The sequence below is a fragment of the Mustela lutreola genome, chromosome 7 (genome assembly GCF_030435805.1).
Source record: "Mustela lutreola isolate mMusLut2 chromosome 7, mMusLut2.pri, whole genome shotgun sequence".
Lineage (NCBI taxonomy): Eukaryota > Metazoa > Chordata > Mammalia > Carnivora > Mustelidae > Mustela > Mustela lutreola.
In genome coordinates this window covers 7,337,153-7,363,318 of record NC_081296.1, presented here as the reverse complement: position 1 = coordinate 7,363,318, position 26,166 = coordinate 7,337,153, and the positions used below count along the sequence as shown (strand labels likewise).

At 43.5% G+C, this 26,166-nt stretch overlaps 1 protein-coding gene and 1 pseudogene across 1 annotated transcript in view; both read left to right on the top strand.

Moving 5' to 3' along the window:
- The window catches only part of PDE8A (phosphodiesterase 8A), a 143,804-nt gene that overhangs the window by 13,503 nt on the left and 104,135 nt on the right, over positions 1-26,166 (top strand). The gene's annotated exons all lie outside the window — the stretch shown is intronic.
- Positions 17,279-24,745, top strand: LOC131835410 (large ribosomal subunit protein uL6-like; annotated as a pseudogene).

The following is a 26,166-nucleotide window of genomic DNA, read 5'->3' as shown; positions in this document are numbered from 1 at the left end:
TTTGCATAACATCAGCTTTTACTACAGAAGTAGTAGGTGGTACAGGTATTGCAGAACATTGATAAATGTGGAAGAGCAGTTTTTACCACCTAGAGATCATTTAGCATGTGTCTTTCTGGATTTTTTCTGTTCATGTATGTGCATTTTTTCACTAAAATTAGGTCATATAGTGGTAATGCTGTTTTTTTTAAAATTGTGGTGAAGTATACTATAACATCAATTTACCATTTTAATAGTTGGTAAGTGTGTGGTTCAGTGGCATTAAGTGCAATCACATTGTTGTGCAAGCATCACCACCATCTAGCTCTAGAACCTTTACATCTTCCAAACCTGACACTTCATGCCCACTAAATACCAACTCCTCATTCCCTCCTCCCCTCCAGTTCCTGGCAACTACCATTCTACTTTGATTACTCTAGGCATCTGGTACACGGGGAATCATACAGTATTTGTACTTTTGTGACTGCCTTATTTCACTTGATATGTCTTTGAGATTGATCTATGTTATAGCATGTGCCAGGATTTCGTTGTTTTTTTAAGGCTGAGTAACACTCCACTGTATGTATATGCCACATTTTGTTTGACCATCCATCCACAGATGGACGCTTGGGTTGTGTCTACCTTTTGATTACTGTGAATAATGCTGCTATGAACATGGGCATATAGATCTCTTAAGGTTCCCGCTTTCAATTCTTTGGAGTAAATATACACCCAGAAGTAGAGCTGATAAATTATATGCTAATTCTATTTTTAACTTTTTGAGGAACCACTCTAAGTGCATATGGTTTTGCAGTAGACTTTTTTTCAGCCAATAATGTGTACATTTTCATTTTACCACACTGATATCCTCTATGATCTCAGGTTTGTACCCTGCATCGTATCTGCTTGTTATGATCCTTACTTTTTTTTTTTTTTTAACCTAGCACATCCCTTCCTCCTCCTCCCCCCCCCCCCCCCCCGCCCCGTTCTTTTGTTACACTGACTTGTTACAGAGACCTGACCACTTTGTCCTAACTTCCGGATTTGTCTGTTTTCTCATGGTGTCATTTAGCTATCCTCCTTTCTGCTGTATTTCTTGCAGCTTAGAAGTTGTATCTAAAATGGATGAAAGTGGGCGCCTGGGTGGCTCAGTGGGTTAAGCCGCTGCCTTCGGCTCAGGTCATGATCTCAGAGTCCTGGGATCGAGTCCTGCATCGGGCTCTCTGCTCAGCAGAGAGCCTGCTTCCCTCTCTCTCTGCCTGCCTCTCCATCTACTTGTGATTTCTCTGTCAAATAAATAAATAAAATCTTAAAAAAAAAATAAAATGGATGAAAGTTACATATTTTGGGTTAGAATACATCATTAATGATCCATGAATCAAGTGAGAAGACACAGAATATCTGACTGACCCACTATTATGGATGGTCAGATTGGCTACTGGATTAGGGTGATGAGAATCTGAGCCCTCCCTCTTGAATAAGGTTCCCCTCATAAGACCCGAAAATGATCTGTGTGGCCCTCAGCACTGTGTGAATGTTCATTTCACCAGAGGCTAGTCATCTGGGTTACCCCCCTCTTTTTTAGCACCAACTGATAATCCTTATTTAAAGTAACAATTCTGATCCGGGTTAATGGGTGATGTTTCCTAATCTAGTTACATTTCTACCTGTAGTTAGTGTTCTCCACAAAGTGTATGTTTCTTTCATCAGTTGGGGCCATGGCTATTTGGTTACTATAAAATATAGTTCTTACAACAGGCAGGGTGAATTTTTCCCTTTAATTAACTGTTTTAATTGTTGAGGAGTTGCTGCCTTAAATGAGAATGAATATGTTGTTGGAGCTTTTTTTGTTTTTATAAAATATAATTGTGGACATAGGGATTTTCATTGGTTGGATGTGCTTGGATCCATATAGTCTTTTTCTTTCTTTTTTTTTTTAACTGAAATGGTAAAACCTTTCGCCACTGGGGACTGCCTTCTGTGTTCTTTTGACATGATTCGGTTCATCTTTTGAAAGCACAACCAGTTGTCCCAGGCTTGGCTTAAACCTTGTTTGTCCCTGACCAGACCTGGGCCTTTTCTCCAAGGTGCCCTGATGCTCTTCGTGGGAAATGGAGTTGGAAGCTACAGATTAGGTGCTAAGAGTCCTCATTATTCCAGGAGAAAAATTATTTTAAAGCCATTTTAGTGGATAGGTCCAGAAAACACATCACTAAAAACAAAACAAAACAAAACAAAACCAAACCCCAAGTTATGCAATTCATGTATACTTTCAGTTTAGTTTTTTTCCTTTTCTTTTCTTTTCTTTCTTTCTTTCTTTTTCTTTCTTTGATTTTTTTAAGATTTTTCATTCATTTATTTGAGAGAGAGAGTGAGCAAGCATGAGCAGGGGAGAGGAGCAGAGGAAGAGAGAGAGAGGCAGACTCTAGACTGAGTGGGAAGCCCATGTAGGGCCCAGTTCCACGACCCCTGAGATCATGACCTGAGCTGAAAGCAGATGCTTAATTGACTGAGCCACCCAGACACCCCTCAGTTTATGTTTAATAATACAGTGCTTTATCTCCATTTACTTGATTTTTGTACTGCTTTTCTTTTACATTGACAATTCTGATTTTTCTTCGTTTTAAGCGTGTCCTTACTCATTCAGATACGGTTAAGTAATCATATGTCAAAATTTTTGTGTGTGTTTATTTAATTTCAAAATTTAGTTTTTTTTTAAGATTTTATTTATTTATCAGAGGGGGGGCGGAGAGAGCGAGCACAGGCAGACAGAATGGCAGGCAGAGGCAGAGGGAGAAGCAGGCCCCCTGCTGAGCAAGGAGTCAGATGTGGGACTCAATCCCAGGATGCTGGGATCATGACCTGAGCCGAAGGCAGCTGCTTAACCAACTGAGCCACCCAGGCGTCCCTCAAAATTTAGTTTTTTAAATCTGACATTTATTTTGGGTATTTGGGTATTTTGGCATGAGGTAAGGCTCTTAGTGCTTCAGAATAGCTGATTATTCTGGCACCCTTCATGTGCATAATTATTTTTATTCCCTCGTGGCTTATACTTTCACCTGTATCATATCTGTGGATTGTCTGTTTTGGTTATCTGTTCTTGCTGGTACTGTTACTGCACTGATTTCATTTTGATAGCTTTGTTTTCATAGTACCTGGTAATGCTAATCCTTTTTCTCACTATGTCCCATTAAAACAAAACAAAACAAAAACCTTCTTAACCCATTCTTATCTCTTTGTCCATGTCAGTAATTAGGATGATTTTGATCTACCCCCAAGCTTTGGGAGGAATTTGATTGTAGTAGAGTTCAGTCCACTGTAATTTGAGAAGAATTGGTAGCTTTATGGAATTCTTCTGTCCATGAACATGATATTTATGGTTTATTTTATTTTATGCATTTTCACATGGGTCTCACCTCTTTTTAGTTGGAGCCAGAATCCTTTTTCTTTTCTTTAAGATTTTATTTATTTATTTGACAGACAGAGATCACAAGTAGGCAGAGAGGCAGGCAGGGAGAGAGAGGGAAGCAGGCTTCCTGCCGAGCAGAGAGCCCGATGAGGGGCTCAATCCCAGGACCCTGGGACCCCGAACCCAGCCAAAGGCAGAGGCTTTAACCCACTGAGCCACCCAGGAGCCCCTTGAATCCTTTATCTGATTAAATTTTTTAGCTAATTATTTCAGTCAAATAAAATATGTTGATGTGGCTGAATTTTTCTAAATGTTCTGTAGTTCAGTTGATTTTTTTCATTTGTCCATGAAATAGATAAATCTTAAGTGCCTCGTGTCTTGGGCTCTGAGATAAGTGTTTAGGTTATTAGTTGATTGATGGTTTTGGGTTGTCCTTTCCCAAAGTAATGCTTTTTAATCTGTTTCCTTATTGGATTACTTTCAGGTTTCAGAGCATTGTCAATAATAGTGATTTTAGCATGCATCTTTGTCTTATTCTGATTTTAATGGTCATATGTCCAGGTCTTCACTCTTAGGTGTGACCTTGGCTGTTGCTTTTCAGACAGTGTGCTTTTATATACTTTATTAAGGAAATAGCTTCTAGTCCCTGTTTTCTATGAGTGTTTTTAAAAATAACAAATGTTATTTTGTTATTTTCCCCCTATCCTTGCTTTTTGTTTCATCTAATGAGATAATCACATGCTTTTTCTTGGAATTACTGATGTGACATGGCCTAATTGTATCTTTGATATTTTAAAAACTTTGCATTCCTAAAATAAATCCTGCTTGCGTGTTATAATTTTTTTTTAAAAGTAAAAAAATATACAGTTGAGCTTTGAACAAAGTGAGCATTAGGGGTGCTGAGTCTAAGAGTCCTCATATGAGTCCCCCAAAGCTAAGTACTGATAGTCTACTTTTGACTGGAAGTCTTACCGATAGTTTACCTAAATAGTTGATTAACGCATATTTCAAAAAAATTTTTTTTTGTAGGCTCCACTTCCAGTGTGGAGCCCAGCATGGGGCTTGAACTCAAAACCCTGAGATCGAGCCCTGAGCTGAGATCAAGAGTCGGCCACTTAACCAGCTGAGCTACCCAGGTGCCCCTGATTAACACCTATTTTAGAGAAAAGAAAATGTAATTAAGAAAATAATAAGAGAAAATTCTTTTACATTATTGTAGTATATTCATTGAAAAATATTTGTGTATAAGTGGATTTGCAGTTTAAGCTCATGTTGTTTGGGGCGCCTGGGTGGCTTAGTCGGTAAGTGTCTCTCGGTTTTGGCTCAGATCATGATCTCAGGGTCATAAGATGGAGTCTCAAATCAGGCTCTGGGCTTAGCGGGGAGTCTGCTGAAGAGTCTCTCTCCCCCTCTCCCCTTGCCTGTGCATATGCTCTCGCTCTCTCATAAATAAACAAGTCTTTAAAAAATAGATAAACCCATGTTGTTCAGGGGTCAGCTACTGTGAATTCAGTTTGTAGTAATTTAAAATTCAGTTTTCTTTTTCTGTATTCGTGAGTGAAAACAAAGTCATCTACAGTTTTACTTTATTTTTTAAGATTTTGTTTATTTGACAGACAGAGATCACAAGCAGGCAGAGAATCAGGCAGAGAGAGGGTGGAAGGGAAGCAGGCTCCTTGCTGAGCAGAGAGCCCGATGCGGGGTTCCGTCCCAGAACCCTGGGATCATGACCTGAGCTGAAGGCAGAGGCTTTAACCCGCTGAGCCCCAGTGGGGCACCCAGGCGCCCCAGTCATTTACAGTTTTATACCCTAAAAGAACCCTTATTAACATTTCATATTAATTTCTATAATACATATATTAATAACTCCTTGCATTCTTTTTTCCTGTGTATGTGTAGGAAATTTTAAATTTAAATGCTAAATGTAAGCTTTAAACAAATACTTCTATTTAGTTTTATATTCTGACTTCTAAATTTAATAATAAATTACAGCTGTCTTCTCATGTCAGTAAAATTTCTTCAAAACGTGATTTATATGATGATTCTAATTCTGCCACGTAGGTTCTTCTTATGTGTTTATGCATATCTTTGATCATAGCCTTAGATTCTATTTCTAAAATCAAGTCTTGATTTTTAAAAAAAAGTTCTGTTTGTGCAGACTTTAAAGTGTTTGGAGCAGTATATAATGAAAAAGTATTATATTCTAGCAAACATTTTTATTTATAAACTTGGCTCAGGTGAGTTACATTTTCATTATTCTTGGAATTTTATTCCTTATTGGGACCTTCAACTTTACCGTAACTGACTTTCTCATTTTATGGAGGAGGAAATTGAAGCCCCAAGGGATTTAAGAGACATGTCCAAGATCACACAGCAGGCATCGGCAAGGCTGGGACGGCTACCTGACCCTAGCACTTGCCCTTCATCCCCTGGTACCTTTTACACACGTAGGAAGCGGACCTCTGGGATTGCACGGAGCCGCCCAGGCGTCGGACTTTCTGCAGGACCGTTCAGTTCAGGTTTGCAGAGTGTGCTCTTGGCCAGTGGCTTTCTTGTGTAGAAGCAATAAAGAAATTGAACACCTGGAATTTCTGAGCTTGGATATCATTAGCGGAGTTGCCTGATTATTGTATAATGGTTCTGTTTTCCTTCTGTTTCCATGTACGGATGTGTGTCTTCTTTTCTGTCTGTAACGTGGACGCTCGGAGTTGGGAGTTGGCCGCCAGTAAAAAGCCATGTTATTTACATCGCCAGTCACTACATTTGGGCAACCTCCTTTGCTGCCCTAATATTTTTAGATAAAAGCAGGAAGTCTTGTTGTTCCTTTTTCCTCCCTCAGCCTTTATGCCCTTTTTGTTATTCTAGTGTTAAGAAACCAGATCTTAAAAAGCCAAAGATTCCAAATGAGCTGAGCTGTAGTAAAGCCTTGCCTGGGGGTGAAGGCAGGCGTGGGGTTCACCTGGCCCTGGGTCCAGCAGTATTTATGAAAGACGGCAGTATTTTGAAAGAATTTTCAACACTCTGTGGTGAAAATTGGTAATTGACAATATGAGCGAACTTACTTTAATATTGACAAAAATCAGTACTTCCATTAGACATTAATCTCTGCAGTGAGAGGAATTTTCGGAGAGTTAAGTGTGTTAGTGGCCGCCTTTCCAATCTCACTTGTCCCCCATGACAGGCATTCCTTCTGTTCTCTGTCTACAGAGAATACTCGTTTGGTAAGCTTGCACGACCGAGAGGTCACTGCGTTTTTATTGGTTGACAAAGTCCTGGGTCCCTGCCTATAGCCACTCATTCTGCACACGTCTGTGTGGTGCTGGCCCGTGGGCTGGGAACTACAGGCATTTGCGGGTGCAGCGGAGATGAGTAAGCCAGAGCCTTCCTTTTCAGATGACACACTACTTAGAGAGTCAGCTGGCCTCCCGTTGTCTTTCTCTCTGATTGCGCAGTACTCGTTCAGAAATCTGAACATACAGTCAGAGAGGTCAGGGGAATTGGAATCAGAAGACTTGGGTTTCATAAAATTCTGGCTTTGGCACTTCACTGTGAGCTGGGGCACATCCGTCACTCGTCGGTGACCTGCGGTTCTTTGTATGTAGACCGAACACAGTGAGAGAAGGTGTGGGGGATGCCTTCTCATCTGTTACACATCATCGAAGTGGCATATGTTTTCTTGTTTCTCTTTGCTTGTTGATCAGAATAATGTTTTCTCACCAGTGGGTCAGAAGAGAAGGAAGCTCTGTTCCAGTCCCCTCAGTGCTGCCGAATATACTGATAATGGAAAAATAAACAGGGGTGCACTGATTTTTCTGGCCTGTAAACTAAAAAACAGTGTTCAGTGCCAAAAGCTGTGTTTGTCTTGAGAGGCAAGAATATTTCTGCAGTGTAGGACTGCTTCAGATCCCACGGTGAATCTCTGGGGTAATCACGGGGTTTGGGTTTGGGTTCCGTTGTTTGTAGGGCTAGCTTTGCTACAGGGTAGTTTGCTGCCCACTGTGCTCGCTTTCGGCCATAGTGCAATAACGTAGGCTTGGCTGGAGGCGTCTCTCTGGTCAGGGCTAACACGAACCAAACTTGTTCTTTCAGGCACTGGCCGGTTGGAGCAGGGTGCCATCCCATGGCCAGGTCCTAGAAAGCCCTCTGACCGTGACACTGACCCTGGGCCCTGGCTCTTCCCCACCAGATTTTTTTGGAGTCAGCTGAATGGTGGCATGAGAGCTTTGCCCCAGCCCTGTCCTTAGCCTTCTTTACTACTGCAGATCCAGCTTGCTGAAGTGGTCTATCTTCTTGTTATTTTCCCCTCATGGAAATTTTTTGGAATGTCTTCAGGCTGCACTTCTCCCGGTCCCAGATAACCAGAACCCATATGCAGAGGGCCTGGGGGTCTCCCTGTAAGCAGAGGTTCAGAGAAGGGGCAGAGTGATCAAATGCTAGTCTGATTATGTCCTGCCCTGATTAAGACCCTCTGTGGCTCCCCAGTATCAAATTCAGACTCTTTTTTAACCTATGGGGCCCAGCCCACATGGGCTCCCACCAGCTTCCAGCTTCGTCCCTGCCTTACGTGCTGAGCTCCTGTACTCACACTTGCAGGGACGGATGACCTCTGGACTTTTGACTGTGCACTTTCCTCACAAGTGCTCTGCTGAGAATTTCTCTCTGACTTAATCAGTAGAAGTAGTAAAAGAATGTTGGTGAAGGTGGAGCTCTAAGACGGAAGTCGGTAGGTAACTGTTGGAGGAAGTATTTTATGTCTGGAAGAAATGCCCTGAGGTTTTTGTTGGTGGTATCCCATTAGAAGAGAGGGAAAGAGAAGATTAAGATAGGATTAAGGGTTCAAACTGCCAATGTTGTGTCTGCCCAGAGGATAGGGGGGTTCCTGTGGGCTGTTCTGGAACAGCGTTCGACCTGCTGGCTACTTCGCTGTGGCGCCGAGGACAGGGGAGCTGAAGAGAACCGCTGAGAATGGGTAGTCCTTGGGCTAGAGGAGCACGCTGGTACCTGACCCAGCGTGTTTTTGTTAAGTACCCGGGGGTTTGAGGCTACAGAAGTGGCCTTCCCTTGGTGGGCATGTGAGGAAATTACCCTTTTATTACAAATAAAAAGTGCTTCTGATCTGATGGTGTGCTGCTGAGTGTCAGGTTTGGTGGGATGAACGTGCTTTTCTATGATCAGTTTGATGCCTGTTTTGGTCTAGCTTGTTACACCTTAACTTACACATGGGTCACTAACCTGGAAATCAACTCAGACTGATGTAACATAACAATAAAGTCATCATGTCTTGGATGTTTACTACATACCCAGTACGGTTCTAAGTACTCTCCGTGCATTAACAGACGTAATCCTGATGAAAATCCTTGGGCATGGTGTTTCCTTAAAGGTTCCCCCTTCAGAGTAAGAGAGTCGAAGCAAGAGGGAAGGTTGCACAGGATGCCCAGGATTGCACAGCTAGTGGTTGCAGTGCTTGGATTCTGACCTAGTGGCCTGGTGCCCGAGTACTAGACTTTGCAATTTCTGTAGTTTTCATTTTATTTTTTGAGGTTCTTGATGTCGTGATTTTTTGTTGTCTGTTTTTTCAGACCTTTTTCTTAATTATATTGGTCAAGATTCTTTTGACTGTGGGTGACATGAACCCAGTTGAAACCAGCTAAGGCCAGAAGTGAAACCTGTGGGCCACTAGAACCTGGCTTATAAAACCACACCACAGGGAGGATGGGGTATGCCACCTCTGGGACAGACAAAGCGAGGGCTCTCTCCCTCTCTCACGTCCTGTCCTCCTCGTTTTTGTGGGCTGTTTTTTCCTGCTTGGCAGGAAAAGTACCCACCAACTGCTTTTGGCCTCGCAGTTAACAGCTTCATCAGTGGAGCGGGACTGAGGCCCTGCCTTTAATTCCAGGATAGAAGTCCCGGGGAAGGACCAAAACGGGCCTGGCCAGGCACACCTGCAGCCAGTGGGCAGTTCCCTGAGGGCAGCTCTGGGAGGAAGTGCTGGGAGCAAAAGCTGCCCCTGCACCGGGTCCTGTCCAAACCCCCAGTGCTTTTCAGCTTAAGAATGAATATGACTTAGTACTGTGTAAGGAGAGTTATTGTTCCTAATTTTCATTCTGGGGCAGTTTGTGTTCTGAGTTATCCGAGAAACTTCCCATTCTGTTTGCTAAGAGAAGAATGGATAACAACTTTTGGGAAAATTTCAGCAAGTTTTGAAATAGAAAGGGCTTCCAGTTGGCCTTCTCCCTTGCTTGTACAGTCTGCCTATGAGATGTTCAAGGACTCCCTACTGCTCATTACTTCTCTTTCTGTCCAGTGGTTTCACAGTTAGGACATGTTCTCGGTTTTTGCCTTCGTTTTTGCCTTCCACCTGGAAGATCATTGCATCCCGTGTTTTTGTGTTTCTGTTTCATTGGCTAACTGTAACTTGGGGTAAGTCAGCCAACCTCGTGGGCCTTAATTTTTTCACCTGTTGGGATAGGCTGACAGTTGTAACAACCCCCCAAAAATACAATAGTCTTAACCTTGATAGAAGTTTCTCAGTCATGTGAAATTTAAAATAGGTGTGTTTTTTTTAAAATATTTTATTTATTTATTTGACAGAGATCACAAGTAGGCAGAGAGGCAGGCAGAGAGAGAGAGGAGGAAGCAGGCTCCCTGCTGAGCAGAGAGCCCGATGCAGGACTCGATCCCAGGACCCTGAGATCATGACCTGAGCCGAAGGCAGCGGCTTAACCCACTGAGCCACCCAGGCGCCCTTAAAATAGGTATTTTTAAAGAGTGTTTTTAAACAGGTGTTTTAAAACGGTGGAAGACCCTCCTCAGAGTGGCGATTCAGGGACCAAGGCTCCTTCCATCTGTGACTTTGCCATCTTCCACACATTGGCTCCCAAGGTCACTGTGCGTGTTTGCATGGGCAGACTTGCAGAAGGGGGAGAGATGAAGGGTGGTGGTGGGTTCTTAGGTGCCAGACCTGGAAGGTGGTCCATGTTTGTTTTTCATATTCCATTGGCCGCTTGGCCACAGCTAACATCACTGAAAGCTGGGAAATAGGATCTATGTGCTTTGGGAGAAGAGGAACTGGGTTTGAGCAGTTTCTTGGTCTTTGTCATACCACTTTGGTAACATGTAATAGCATAGCAATTGGAAACTTTGTGTGGGATTGAGCCAACCCCGGTTCCAGGGTGGTCCCTGACAGCCTTCTTGTCCTAGTGACTGGGTCAGTATGAGATAGACAACCCAAGCCTACGTCATGGGATGCCTCTGGTCCCAGTGACTAGTTCTGGGGTAGACATGTGACCTAAATGGTCTCAATCAGACTGTGGAGTGGGTAGGAGCATCTCAGGCCCCACAGTGAGGACAAAGCCAGCTCCTGGGTGAGAACAGGCACAGGGAGCTGCAGAGTCACAGAGCTAGAGTCCTGTTGAACCTTGCCTGGAGTTCACAAGATTGCCCTCATGGACTCCGTTCATGCGAGCAATGAATCTATTCTATAATAATTTGACGTTAATTTTCTTTACTTAAAACCAAAAGCCTCCTAACAGATACAGCCTGTGAAATGAAAGGGGAACAGGGAGAGAGAAAGGTAGAGTCTGGATCTCTAAGTTCTGCTTCCTTTCGTTTCTAGCATGTCTGTGGTGTTTCTTCGAATACCTGAGCACCCAAGCAGGTCTGAGTTGGTGTTAGCTTCATCTGACTTCTCAATTTCCTGGAATTACAGCTGGGATAACTATGTTCTTTGAAATTTGAACAGTTTGTCAAATTTATTGATTTTGTGCACCTCCATCTTGAAAAAAATGCCGTTTTGTCTTCCTGAAAGAACGTTTTGAGAGAATGACGTGGTATTCAATAAGAACCTATTAAGTATTTAGGAATTGTTGTGCAAGAAGCTAATTCACACAATCTGAAGCCATTAGCCCAGCACACAGACACCTCATAAAGCTGTGGTGGCAAGTGTAAACCGTGAAAGCCCAGCCCAACTCCTCCCTTTCAGGATATGGAGAACAGCGGAGGGCCAATGCGGTATCATTGGAGCTGCCCTATCTTGCTTTGTTTCAAAAGGATTGGAGGTGACTTAACACTTACAGTAAGATGCAAATGAACAGAAAAGGGAGTTGGGGCCAGTGGCACACCGCAGGGGGGGCTGATCTGTTAAGTCAGGAGGCAGGTCCTGTGTGGCAGTGCTTGCCTCAGAGACTTGCTGGTTGCTGGGGTGGGGGGTTCCACATTGGGCTCTGAGCTTCCACAGCCTCCACACATAGCAAACAGCCCCAGAATCCCCTGAGATTAGCATTAGCTAGCGCCTCCGGACAAGTATAGTTTCTGAGCTGAGGCCTAAAGAAATTACTCTTCTGGGCCCTTTCTAAGGGATGAGGATCTCAGCAGTGTTCACTACCAGACCTGGCAGCAAGTGTCCCTCAGTGGCAACCTGGGGGCAGAAGGTTGAACATGGACTTCAGGGGGGGCCTGAGTAAGTGGGCCCGGCCCCGCTGGTATGTGTGATTCAGGAATTAGAATCGAGTCTGTCTGGGAGGATGTGGTATTATCAGTTTTTAATTTCAGCCAATTTTATTTACAGGTGGAGTTCAGTCTTTTCCCACATGTTAATCAAGCATTTTTGTAATTTCTCTTTTGTATACTCTCTGCTACTTTGGCCTTTTTATATTAGAGAATTGGATGGTTTTCAGTTGGGGATTTTTTTTAAGGACTATTCTTAATCCATTTGTCATTTGTAACAACTAGGTTTTTTTTTTCTAGTTTGCCTTCTAAAGTTGCTTATTTTATTTTTTTAGGATTGCTCGCTGAAATAGGAGGGGTAAGTGTGCTGAGAGGGGGAGGTGGGCTGAGCTAGAGAGGGGGCATTGGGAATGCCCCTTTGAGAAGGGGAGAGACTGGTCGGGGCTCCGAAGGCTCCTGGCAGCCTGCCACTGGGGGACACCACGCATCCGCCAGCTGCTCTGCGTGGGGGAATCTTGTGCCTCAGTAGCGTGAGAGTGTGAAATGGGGGGACCTTGATCAGAAGTAGAGTTTTGCATCACTCGCAGTGCCCTCTGGCTTATGGGGCCGGTTCATGTGGGCTGCGGGCTGGGGTGCGGCCTGGGGGCGAGGAGAGCCGCTGAGAGCAGGCCTGGCAGCCTGGGGCCAGGGCACTGGGGTACCGGTGCGGAGATGAGCCCAGTGGCTGTGTGCAGGGCCGCTCTGCATGGGGGCTCTGACGGCAGTGAGGGCGCTGGAGTAAAGGCTGCAGGGGCCGGTGTGCCTGAAGACTGGCAGAATGAGTCACGCTGTGAGAAGCCAGCACGGAGAGGCTGAGAAGGGCCACGGGGAGGGGGGGGGGCGTTTAGTGTGCTGGTAATGTGGCGTCCTGATCTGGGTGCTGCGTGCTTGTACAGGTGTGTTCTGTTTGTGAAAATGTATCTACTAATACATGGACATACTTTTCTCTGTCCCTTATAAAATGTAACAAAATAAATGGGGCTGGGGGGGGGGGGAGTGAGAGTGCACATTTTGGTGCCAGACCACCCGTTTTCAAATCTCAGCTCTTTATAGCCAGTTTATAGCTGTGGGACCTTGGGAAAATTACTCAGCCTCTCTGTGCCTCAGATTTCAAATCCTGTAAAGTGAGAATAGTAATTACTCCTGTGTCTTAGCAGTGCTGTGAGGAGTAAATGAATTGATACGTGTCAAGCATGCTGAATCATGTTTAGCACATAGTAAACCCTCCCTAATGTTGCTTGTTATTAGTTATTTTTCTTAATAGTGGTTCTTATTATGAATGCGAATAGATATGAGGAAGACTTGATGCATCGGGCAGTTGTGGTTCATTGATTGCTGGTGGGCACTCTGCCAGATGAAGTCCTGAGTATAGCCAGGCCTCAGGGCCTGGAGTGGAGGGGGTGGGCTACAGGTCACTGTCACAGTAAAGCGGAGGAGCGGCGAGGTGTTCCCTATGAACCATGGTACTGCCCGGGCTAATGGCGGGATTTGCAGTGGATGAGACTGAGCTTGAGGTTAAGGTCCTGTGGCCTTGCTGGATGATGTGTGTCTCAGGCCCTGAGCTAGAGGGGCCGGCCGGCTGAGAGTGCCAGTGGGTGCATCAGAAGCAGCCTTCCTCTGGGGGAGGGCCCTGGGGGAGGTCAGCTGTGGCCTTGTGTGTCTTACTCAGGGCTTTCCCGGGAGTCTTGGTGCCTGTGCAGTTAGTGGCCCAGAAAGGTGTCCGAGCCAGGTGATACTGGCTGTGTTTGACAGTGAAACACAGGTTAGTTCTATCTGCTTTAGTGAATTTTCAGAATTCCACTCTCATTCTGCTAGTAGCTGTAGTGGTCTGCCTGGCTTCCTGTCACCACCCTCTCCTTGAACCTTGGTTAGGTTTGTCCCACCAGATCCCTCCTCTTCCTCACCGGGTAACCACCCCGACCCCTACCCCAGTTCAGTTGGAGGAAATGAAAGTCCCCCAAGTTCCACATTCTGGAACTCACTCCTGTTTCTTATACCTGGGCCTCGTTGCCGTGGACTTTTCCTGTCTTAAATCCCAGCCCCAGGTAGGGGTCTTGTTTCTCTCTCCCAGCCTGGCTACCTGCCAGGGGCCTGCTCTCCCCGCAGTGGAGGCCTCCTTTGCATTCATCCCGGATTTCAAGATGAGATTCTACCACCTGACATGGACTTCCTCTCCGACTGACTCGTCCGCCTGACTCGTCCGCCTGACTCGTCCGCCTGAATCTCTCGCTACCACGCTCACCCTACCCCACCCCATCCTGCCCTTGCTTGCTGAGCCGTCAGCCTGCTGCTGAATCTCCCTAAAGCGGCGTCTGCCAGCATTGTTTGCCGGGGATGCAGTGCTCTTCCTGACCCAGGGAGCCTCCCTCTCCCGGGGTCTGAGGAGCCAGGCACCTACTCCACCTTAGCAGGCCCTGTGAGAGCGCCGGCCACCTCCTCCCGGGCTGGCCTGCCCTTTGTCTTCAGGGCTCCTGTTTTGACAATGGGCACATGGGAGGGACAGGTTTTGAGTCCTGTAAAAAGAAAAAGGAAGGAAGTGTCCTTCACACAATTTCTGCTCCCTTTTCCTCATTCTTCCTGGGGTGTCTGTGTGTTTGTGTATGATGTTTTCTTGTTTGGGGGTGGGGGTGTTCATAGTGGAGAAGGGTGGACGGGTTGAAGAGCAGTTTCTACTTTGTGCCTCGGCAAAGAAGTCTAAAAAGCCGGCCTGGAGAGCATTCTAGCACTCTGCTCTCTTTTGATATCATGCAAGTGGCATATAACAACTCAGCCTCTTCTGTAAGTGACTATTAGAAAGCCATCTGGGGCTGTAGGTGATCGAGAATATTTTATAATCAGACCAGAATATACTGTCCCTGTATGTTTTTTTTTTTTTCCCCATGACCTGAAAATAAGGATGTTACAGATCTCTTTATAATGGAATCTATTGTCTTAAGACTACCCATTCTAAAATTTAGGAATTAGGGGTGGTAAATGATGAAATTCACATACAGGAATAGATGTGGGGAGTTCAGGCTGGAGAAGGGACTCTTGTCCTTGTTTTGTCATGGCCAGTTTTCTTCAAAAGTTTAGATTTTTTCTGGACTGTGATAGGTTATTCTGTCTTTTATGACAAAAACCAGCCAAACAAGAAACAAATGTCATATACTCTTAGGAGGAATGTAAATTGGTAAGATTGCTTTGGAAAATGGTCTGGCAATATTTACTAAAGTCCAACGAGGCATGTTCTGTCACCCACCAATTCTGCTAGGTGTACTGCACCCAACAGAGAGGGGTACCTGTGTTCGCCAGGGTCGTATACTAGAATGTTTGTAACAGTAGCATTCATAATGGCTAAAAACAAGAACTAACTCAAGTCCATCAAAAGAATAAGTTGTGGGAGAAGCATATCACAAAATACTCTGGCAGCAGAAATGGGAGAACTGTGGCCGCCCGTGGCAGCAGGGCTGTTTCGCAAGCTAAGTATTCAGTGAAAGAAGCCAGGCCGACAAGACTCCATCTGCTATATTATTTGATTCATACAAAGTTCAAAGTCAGAGATGCGGTTTTGGGAGTCAAAGTGGTGCTGACCTTAGGGGAAGAGGGCGGGATAGTGACTTGGAGAAGCCATAAGGGCTTCTATGTTTGGAAGTGTTCTATTTCTTGACCTGGATGGGTTCATTCTGTGACAGTTCACCAAGCTACATACTTAGGATTTTTATTCTTTTCTGTGAGTAGGTTAATCTTCAGTAAAAATTTGTATTAAAAACCTCAGTATATGTTCTGAAGGAGCCAGAATTTTCCTGAATGTGTCTGTCCTTCTGGTCCGCGGATTTGGCATGTACTTGTGCCTCAGTATGAAGTACTTTTTACTCCGTTTTCACTCAATTCTTGTTCCTCCTTTGGGTCTCCCTTCCCCACACACGCAGGGTGCAGATCCCCACTTGTATGCTCTGTTGGCACCCTGTTCTGGAGCACAGCTCGGATTGGTGAGTAGTTGATGGCCTCTCCCATTCTGCGAGCTCAGAGGCTGCGCCCATCTCTGCAGCCGTGTGTCCCCGGGGACGACCCAAGGCCCACACCTACTGGTAGCTGTCAACTGAATGAACCAAACGGACTAGTCGGAGGGAGCGGCCTTTTTCTGGACCCCTTTCCAGATTAGTTCAGGGAAGGGCGAGCTTGAAGGTGCTCTGGGGTTGGAGCCCCTCTGAAGTCACATGAAACATCGTTGAGACTGTGGGGACTTCCGCAGCCTCAAAGTGTGACCTGTAGGACAACTTCCCAGCTGAAAGAGCAGTGTTGGCTAATCAATCGATGTCCCTTAACCTAGTTTTGTGTTCTGTGCCCGCTAGTCATGTTCTTGAGAACAAACAGTTTATATATGATGACTTCATTTGTTCTGGCTTTTCTCATGACAATCCTAAGGTCAAGCCTATTTTAAGCCTGAGAAATATGTCCTGGAAGTTAGTTCCAGAGTCCCTATTTCCTTTTTCTTTCCTTAGCATGGAAATCTTGGCTGTCTTCCCCATCCCCGCCCCCCCGAACTGTTCTCAGAAACAACTTTGCAAGTAATGTAAATATGCTCTGTGTTGGTTGTGTGTGTGTGTGTGTGTGTGTGTGTGTGCACTTGAGTTGTTCTTTTTTACCTGGATGTGGGGAAATAGCACGTTCTCATTTACCGTTCTGACCTGACAGAAGGAGGCCGAAAGCCATACTCAGATGGACCCAGAAAGAGGAAGAATTTAAGACCGTACATTTGCATTTAGGCTTTATTTGTTGGATGATTTTTGTTGGGTATTTTCCTGTCGTGTAAAGTGGTTGGGAGCTGGGCTCTGGAGCCAGACACTCTGTCCCAATCCCAGCCCTGTCACTCCCTGCCTTTTGACCTTTGGTAAGTCACGTAACCTCTCTGGGCCCAAGCTTTTTCTTTGTAACATGGGGGATAGTCGTCAAGATTGGATTAAACTGTGAATGTAAAATAATCTGTTCAATGCTTAAAAAGTTGTAAACACTTAATAGAGTAGTTACCTAAAATGGAAGATTCAGTTTTGTTGTTTGAAAAAGAATGGTTTTAACATAGAGTATCTATTAGACTCTAAGAAAGTAGATTAGGGCTTTCTTTTTAAGAACATTTTTGGAAATTACTTTTGTGATTTATAAATGTCCATACGATTTACCCTTGGGAACCACGAAGGAAATATGGTAGCATTACAGCGGTGTGTATATGTCCCCCCACTCCCTTTAACTCTGAAAACCCGTGAGAGGAGTTTGGAGAATTGGATTCACTGTTAACTCTAATGATCGTTTCCTGAAGGACAGCCCCGTCCAGAGTCACACAGAAATCTGGGATAGGAGTGGGAGCTTTGAGCTCTTGTCATTTTCTTCCTTCAGCAGTTCCTGGTTGCTTTGCGTTAAGGGCTGTGCGAAATGACGCTGCGTTTGTTGGTGAGCACAAGGGAAGCAGAGAGGTGCGTTGGGAGGGATGGAAGACAGTATTTACATACAGAATTTGCAGATTACCAGCTTTGGTTCTGATGGGCTGGATGGAGAAGTTTCAAGGTCAGAAGGGTTTTGCGGTATGGTGGAAAGAACAGACTTTCCGTGTCCTGCTTCAACTGCTGTGCAACTTGAAAAAGTTGTTCCTTTGTTATTTTTCTCGATTTTCTTATTTGCAAAATAGGGATATTTCTCCCTGATAGTATTTTGAGAGGACTGAGATTACCTATTTTACCCTTTTCCTAAGAGACTGTGAGATAGGTGTAAAGGAGTTTTTATTTGCCTTTTCTTTTTCCATTTAACCTAGTGTCTGCTCTGACAAGAATAAAGGAGTTGTTTAGAGGATTCTCTCTAATTAGCTGACTTATTATTTTGAAATATTTTATTGTGGAGAATTTATGATATGTAAAAGGAAGAGAAAAGGGTGTTATTGTTGCATAACAAATCACCCCCAAATTCTCTGGGTCAGAAATCCGAGAGCGGCTTGGGTTGGTGGTTCTGGTTCCTGGTCTCTTGGGAGGATGCAGCCAGCTGTTGGCTTAGGCTCCAGTCAGCCAAGGGCTTGCTGGGGCCAGAGGCTTCGCTTCCAAGGTGGTTCCCTCACGGCCGGCTGAGTGCCCCACGTCTTGGGGTGGACCCAGTTCCTCTTGATGTGGGTGGTCTTCACAGGGCTGTTCTGGTGTGCTGCGGACACAGTAGCTGGCTTCCCCCAGAAAAAGTGACCCTGTGCACCAACACAGACAATTACAGTGCCCCTTTTGACCTAGTCTGGGAACTTGTGTGTGTGTGATCAGTTCTGCTGTATTTTATTGGTTACATAATAAATCTGCCCTCAGTTGAGCTAAGGAGGAGACGGTGATCGTTGCATCTTTAATTCATTAAAGGTTACAGGTGGTAACATTCTATCATTCTTTCCTCATTTAATACTGAAATCCTTTTGAAAGAGAAACTTCTCCTCATTAACTATGTGACAGAATTTGAATAGCATCTGTAGGATAAATGCTTGTTTCTTGCCTCTCATTTACCAGTTTTCAGAATAAGGGTTTGGTTCTCTAGCATCCTTCCAAAGTGGACCAGTCAAATTTTATCTTTTTTTTTTTTTTTTGAGTCATTGTGGACTCAAGAATTTTAACATATTTGATGTGTTTCAGCCTTTTGCATTTAATCTGTTTTGATGTTCAGCTGTTGTGCCCTGTTAGATAAGTAGCAGTACTAACCGTCTTCCTCTTTACCTTGCTTTGCTCACTTAACAGTATGTCCTTGGGATCATGCCATCATTGCATGGACAGGAATTCCTCTTCAAGAACTGAGATCTATGGGTGCCTGGGTGGCTCAGTGGGTTAAGCCTCTGCCTTCGGCTCAGGTCATGATCTCAGGGTCCTGGGATCCAGCCCCACATCGGGCTCTCTGCTCAGCAAATAAATCAAATAAATAAATAAAATCTTTTTAAAAAATTTTTTTCAATTTATTTATTTTCAGAAAAACAGTATTAATAAATAAAATCTTAATTAGATCTCAATACTTTTTTTTTTTAAATCTAATTCATATACTCACCCCTTAAAAGTGTACAGTTCAGTGTTTGCGTAGTGGTAGTGGTTATACAACTTGCCAAATACTCTATCTGCCTAATTCTGGAATGTTTTCATCACAGAAACCTGTAGCCATTAGCAGTCAATCCCCATTTGCTCTGGTCCCTCCCACTAACATCCAAGCCCCTGGCAGACCCCAGTCTGCCTTCTGTCTCTTTGGATCTGCCCATTCTGGACATTTTATTTTATTTTTAAAGATTTTTTGTGTATTTGAATGAGAGAGAGAACACAAGTGGGGATAGGAGCAGAGGGAGTGAGTGGTAGGAGCAGGCTCCCCACTGAGCAGGGCGCCCCATTCAGGGGTTGATCCCAGGACCCTGATATCATGACCTGTACTGAAGGCAGAGGTTTAACTGACTGAGCCTCCCAGGCACCTCTGGACATTTCATTGTAATGGAATCCTATGCTTTCTGGCCTTTGTGTCTGGCTCCTTTTACTTAGCCTCATGTTTTCCAGGTTCGTCCATGTTGTAGGTCCGCCCCCCCCCCTCCCGCCCCATTCCTCTTCTTTGTCATGGCGCACTGCTCCTGGGCTGGTCCACCACACCTCACTTAGTGAAGCAGCCCATGTTGGTGAACAACCGGAATGTTTCTAGATTTATTATTAGATGGCTTTGTGCATATATCCTTTTTATTTATTATTATTGTTGTTATTATTGCTATTATTGTTATTTTGGGTTTTTTGTCCAGTGTACCCTTTGGACAGATTCCTACAAATGGGATTGCTGGGCTAGAGGATAATTGCAAATGTAATTTTGAAGGTTGCTGAATTCCCCCCTACAAGGGTTGTACTGTTTCACATTTTCACAAGCAGGGTCTCAGAAATTGTTTCCCTGCTGTTTTGTTTCAGTAGAATTTTGTGGTATCTCACTGTATTTTTGACTTTTTACTTGTACTTCTCATATAATGATTGAGGTTGATTGGACATTTATCTTTTCACATGTTTAAGGGTCATTTGTGTTCTTTTTTTCTGTGAATCACTGTTCCTGTTCCTCTGGAACACTTTTCCAAAGGATTGTCTTTTCCATTTTTGGATGCCATTTTTCTATTACACATATTTTAATCATTTTCCTTCTTACTTTGGTGAAGGCATCTTGTCATGCAAATTGTAAAATTTTTGTGTAATTCTAGTGATACTTTTTCTTATTGTGTCTGGAGTTTGAGTCATAGTGGGAAAGTTTCCCTCTGTATTTGCCCATGTACACATCCTGGTGTGTGAAGAATAGATCCCCCCCCCCCCCCCGCCCCGCCAATACTGCTATTGAATTATTCCCAGCCCCATTTATTAAGAAGTCGGTTTTCCCCACTGTATTGATACACTATCCTTATGATAAATTTCATACAAAATTGGATCCATTTGTGGATTTCTTATTCTTTTCCATTAGTCTCTATGTCTAATTGTTTGCCATTGCTATGCTTTAAAAAAAAGTCTTTATTATTCTTTTCCATTAGTCTCTATGTCTAATTGTTTGCCATTGCTATGCTTAAAAAAAAAAAAAAGAGTATTTATTAGAGAGAGAGCTCAAGAGCACGAGTTGGGGGTAGGGGGTTGGGGGGGGGAGGGAGAAGCAGATTCCCTTCTGAGCAGGGAGCCCATTTGGGGCTCTATCCAAGGACCTTGGGATCATGACCTGAGCTGAAGGCAGATGCTTAACTGAGTCACCCACACCCCTGCTATGATTTTTAAATATCTGGTAAGGCTAACCTTCCTCATTTATTTCCATTCTTATGTGTTACAGATGAATTTTATGATCTGCTTGTTTAGCTCTGGGGGAAAAAACTTGAAATTATTTTTATTGGGATTGTGTTAAATTTATAAATTAGTACAGGGAGAACTGACATCTTTATGATGTTGTTTATTCCTTGCCAAGAACATGGTATGTCTTTCCATTTGTTCAAATTTGTTGTTTTGGGTGGGGTGTGCAGTGCTTTTACAGCTCTCTTCAGAGGTTCTTCTTAAGTGTCTGCTTATTTTATTATTTTTTTGCTTTCATAAGCAGGGTTTTCTCCTCATTGTATTTTCTAACAGATTTTCCCTTTTATAAATGAAGCCTATTGATTTTGATACATTTATTGTGTAGCCTTCTAAATCTCTGATTTGTAATACTTTATCAATTCTTTTGGGATTTCAGACATATCATTATATTATTTGTGAAGAGAATTTTACTTCTTTCCCAGTTCTTAGACCACTAATTGCAGGCTCCTGTCTAGTTGCATTGGAGAGCATCTCCAGGGCAGTGTTAGAAAGGTGAGAAGATAGCGTTTGGTTTTTATTACAGAGTAGTGTCTTGTTTCTAACTTTGGTGAGAAAGTTCTAATTTTTCTCCATTAAGATTCAGCAGACTTTTACATGTAATGAAAGGAATAGAGGAAGGAAATTATGTGGAGAAAGCTTTTGTTTTTTTGTTTTGCTTTTTGTTTGTTTTGCTTTTTAAAGCATGTGTGAGATACACTCAACATTTGTAGTAAATGTGATTATTTCTACTCCCAACTCTGTGGCACAGCGTCTTAATCATTTTATCCACAGCTGATGGAATTAGTTATTTTCAGCTATTTGACAAGGAAAATGCTTAACATATGCAGGGGACAAACACAGTGGAAAACTGTTACTGTAGAATTCTAATTTTGAGAAGAGTTGCATGGAAAAAAATATTAAAGGGTGTTTAAAAATGGAAACCTTAGTCTTGATCGTGTGATACCACTGTGTCAACATCTAGTTTTAGGGTTTGCTGTGGTGGGGGCAAAGATCCTTACACAGCTTCCGTGAAATGCCTCAGCGACACACGTCACTTCAGCTCACAATCTGTTGGGTAGAACGAGTCAGTGGCCTGACTGTTAGGGGTAGGAAGGGTAACCCTCCAGTGTGTCAAGAAAGAGGGGAACCAGATACAGGGAAGTATTTAAAAGTCTCTGCCACAGCCGAGAACCTCTTTTAGTGCAAATTTTTAGAAATTTTCAGCTTCTTCTATAGTGACTGGCCTGTTCTGGTTTTATTCTACTTTTATAAATTTATTTCCATAAAATTGTTGATTTCATTAAGATTTTAAACTATTTGCAACATCTTGAATAAGCATGGTTTGATGCTTATTTCAAAGCAATGAATTTGATGCTCATTTCAAAATGACAACTTTGATTATATCTTTGTAAGGCCGGGAATAAAATCATGGTGGCTGCTCTGAAAAATGGGTCACGGGCACAGAAGTCACGGCAGACTAACCGGATTTCCGCCACTGTGCAGGGGGACAGGTCGCCAGTCCACAGCAGCCGTGGGGATGGCAGGATGTGGGTGAACTCGGGATGTATTTTGGAGGTGGAATAGTGGCGGTACACATGAGGAGCAGGCGGGCTGTTTCTGCTGTTTCGGGCAAGATGAGGTGTATGCCCGATGGAGATCACACCGGTTTCTTAAATGACACTGTCTTGCTGTCTACAATTTTTTTGGTGGTTAATTCACATTCTGGCTTAAACTGTTTCATCGTGGGCCAGTTACAGTTGGTCCGTGGGCCACACTGTCAGCAGTGTGTCCCAGTGTCTGTGGCTTCCGTTGTAGGACATGCCGTGATTTGATTTAACCAGTCTCTTACTGGTGGACTTGTAGGTGGTTATCACCTCTTGCCCCAACATCCCTGCCCCAAATCTTCTTTGACATTAGAAATAAGTCCTAATGCTATGAAATCCTTATTTATACAATCATGTATGCACTTTTTATGACCATGAAGGACTGTTCCTGGGGAAAAAAATAAAGATTTTTGAACATATGACAAACTGCTCTCCAGAAAACTTGTTACCCATTTACAGAGACAAATTTTTGCTATTCTTTTTTTCCTTCCAAAAAATCTTTGCTGTATTAGGTGACAAATAGCGTTATTTGAATATCTATTTCTTTGATTACTATTAAGATTGAATTTTTGTCATGTGTATTTTGAGGCTGATATTTCTCTTGCCAGTTCATTATGGTCCTTTTTTTTAAAAAACATTTTATTTATTGGAGAGAGCGTGCGTGCACACTCTCTGGCAGGCTGGGAAGGAGCAGTGGTTGAGGGAGAAGCAGCCTTCCTGCTTCCAGGGAGCCTGACCATGTAGGGGCTGATCCCAGGTCCCTGAGATTATGACCTGAGCCAAAGGCAGATGCTTAACCAACTGAGCCACCCAGGCGCTCTTGATGTTCTTGATTATTTTTATTTTGGGATAGAAGTACCCTTTATGAAGGGCATTTACTATTTGACCCTATAGTGGTAATATTTTTCACCATTTTTAAAGAGATTTTCTTTCTTTCTTTCTTTTTTTTTGCTTCACATAGAAAGTTGTCCTTTTTGCAGCAGCTGCTAGCAGTGTCGTTCCTTGTGTGGGAGTGGCCAAGGCTTCTGGCTTCCTCGTCTCCAGAGGCTGCCCTCCATGGGCAGCACATTTGCTGGGAGTCCACCATGCTGGGGGGAGGAACTTGGGAATTCAAAGCTCTTGTGTCAAGGGAGTTGGCATGGGTGACAAGGGCTATTAAGGGATTATTTTTCACTTGTAGTAGAATTGTGGTTAGGAAGAAAAATCTATACATACACAGAAATATTTCAGGGTGAGGAATGTTAAGAGGGTTGCTTTAAAGTACTATGGCACTGTCTTTGCTGTGCCACATCTACTGTGAGAAAGAACGAAGGCCATTCTCAGCAGTCAGACTGGCCACATTCCAGAAAGTGTCGACATCGCTCTGAAGGGGCGCACTGATGTCGTGAAGGGCCCCAGAGGAACCCTGCGGAGGGACTTCCATCACTGCTGTGTAGAACTCTGTCTCCTCAGAAGAGCCTTTAAGTTGACAAGTGGTGGGGAAATAGTATGAACCGTACGTAGCTAGTTCTTTTCTGTCTGTAGTCATGCACAGAACCTGATTGAGGGCATGAAATTGGGCTTTCGTTGCAAGATGAGGTCCATGTATGCTCCCTTCCCCACCAGTGTTGTTATTCAGGAGAATGGATCTCTTTTGAAATTCACAATTTCTCAGATGAAAGATACATCTGCAGGGGTTGGATGAGGCCAGTGTTGCTTGTTCAGTATCTCAAGACCAGGATGGTGAGTCAGTGCTTGAAGGAAATGACATTGAACTTGTATCAAACTCAGTTGCTTTGATTCAGTAAGCCACAACAGTTAAAAATAAGGATATCAGAGGGGCGCCTGGGTGGCTCAGTGGGTTGCGCCGCTGCCTTCGGCTCAGGTCATGATCTCAGGGTCCTGGGATCGAGTCCCGCATCGGGCTCTCTGCTCAGCGGGGAGCCCGCTTCCCTCTGTCTCTCTCTGCCTGCCTCTCCATCTACTTGTGATTTCTCTCTGTCAAATAAATAAATAAATAAAATCTTTAAAAAAAAATATAAGGATATCAGAAAATTTTGGATGGTGTTTATGTTTCTGAAGAAGGAAAGTTCAACAGGCTGATGAGTAAGATCTAAGTTGTCCCTCTATAGAAAACAGCAAGATGCCAGATGATTTTTCAGACTTATTTGTGGTATTTTATTATGAAAAATACTTTTTCATTTTACATTTATTTTAATAACACGGGCTCAAAGTGGCAGGTAAAGTATAAAATCTCCAGCTGCCTCCTTTTTTGTTTTTGTGCTTTATTTTCTTTCCATGTGTCTATTTAAATTCCAGTTAACATACAGTGTAATGTTAGTGCCGGTGTAAAAGTTAGTGATTCAGCACTTACATACGACACCTGATGCCCCTCACCACTAGTGCCCTCCTTCATCCTCATTATGTGTGATGTTTTAAAGCTACAATAAAAGCTGTATCAATTTGGGACTTTTTCTTTTTCTTTTTTTTTTTTTTTTAAGATTTTATTTATTTATTTGACAGAGAGCGATCACAAGCAGGCAGAGAGGCAGGCAGAGAGAGAGGAGGAAGCAGGCTCCCGGCTGAGCAGAGAGCCCGATGCGGGAGTCGATCCCAGGACCTGAGCCGAAGGCAGCGGCTTAACCCACTGAGCCACTCAGGCGCCCCGTGGGACTTTTTCTTAACCAGTAATTCTTCCCAACTATTTGACAGTAAACCATTCAGAAATCAAAACAAAACAAAACAAAACCCATGAAAACTATAACAAAAAAAAGGGTAGATGTAGCAAGTGCATCAAAACTTTAATAATTGAATCTGGGTGGGCATATGGGGGCTCTTTATACTTATTCTTAGTTTTTGTGTATGTTTGTGAACTTTCATTGTAAGACATTTTGAAAAAGCTCTTGAGTCTTTGGAGGGCTTGGTCAGGGGTGGTGGTTCTTCAGAGTCTTTGTGGCTGGGGTTCTCTTGGCCCCTCTCTCCTGGTACCCTGCAGGCGATGTGGTGGTTCACAACAGACACGGAGCCACCATTAAAGTCAGGAACAGTCCAGGCAGGAGGCTCATTATTGCCTCTTTATTTAAATGTCCACAGTCATTTGCAAATAATACATATTCTCTCTCAGGTACAAAGTTCTAAGTATATCAGCTAAATTAAGCTTATTAATCTTCCAAATCCCGTCTGTGTTTATTTTGTACGCGCCCAGGCTGCCAAAGGAGGGTGGCATTTAGAAGTCCTCGGCCACAGTTGTGGTTTGAGGCTGCTTTCTCTTTGTACGTCTCACAATTTGGGGCTTAAACAAAAATCTATTTTTAAATTTTGAAATAATTTCAGACTTACAGAAAAGTTGGAAAAAATGTAGTGCAAAGAATTCCTGGTAACTCCTCACCCTGATTGCCCAGATGTTCACGTTTTACTGTGTGCTGTTATGATTTATTCTCTGTATCGGTTGTAATTACTTTTGGAATCATTTGAAAGTAAGTTGCACAGATTATGTCCCTTTACCCCTGAATACTTCAGTACATATTTCCTCAAAATGGGAAGATTTTCTGTAATCAATACTGATAGCAAAACAATGAAATGAATATTGTTACAATACTGTTAACTCTTCTATAAACCTTACTCAAATTTCACCAGTTGTCTCACGAATTTCCTTTATAACAAGAGAAAAATTTCATTATTATTATTTAATTTGACAGAGAGATCACAAGTAGGCAGAGAGGCAGGCAGAGAGAAGGAAGCAGGCTCCCCGCTGAGCAGAGAGCCCGATGCGGGGCTCGATCCCAAGACCCTGAGATCGTGACCTGAGCCAAAGGCAGTGGCTTAACCCACTGAGCCACCCAGTTGCCCTTACTTATTATTATTATTTTTAAAAGATTTGCCTACCCATTTGAGAGGGAGAAAGAGAGCATGG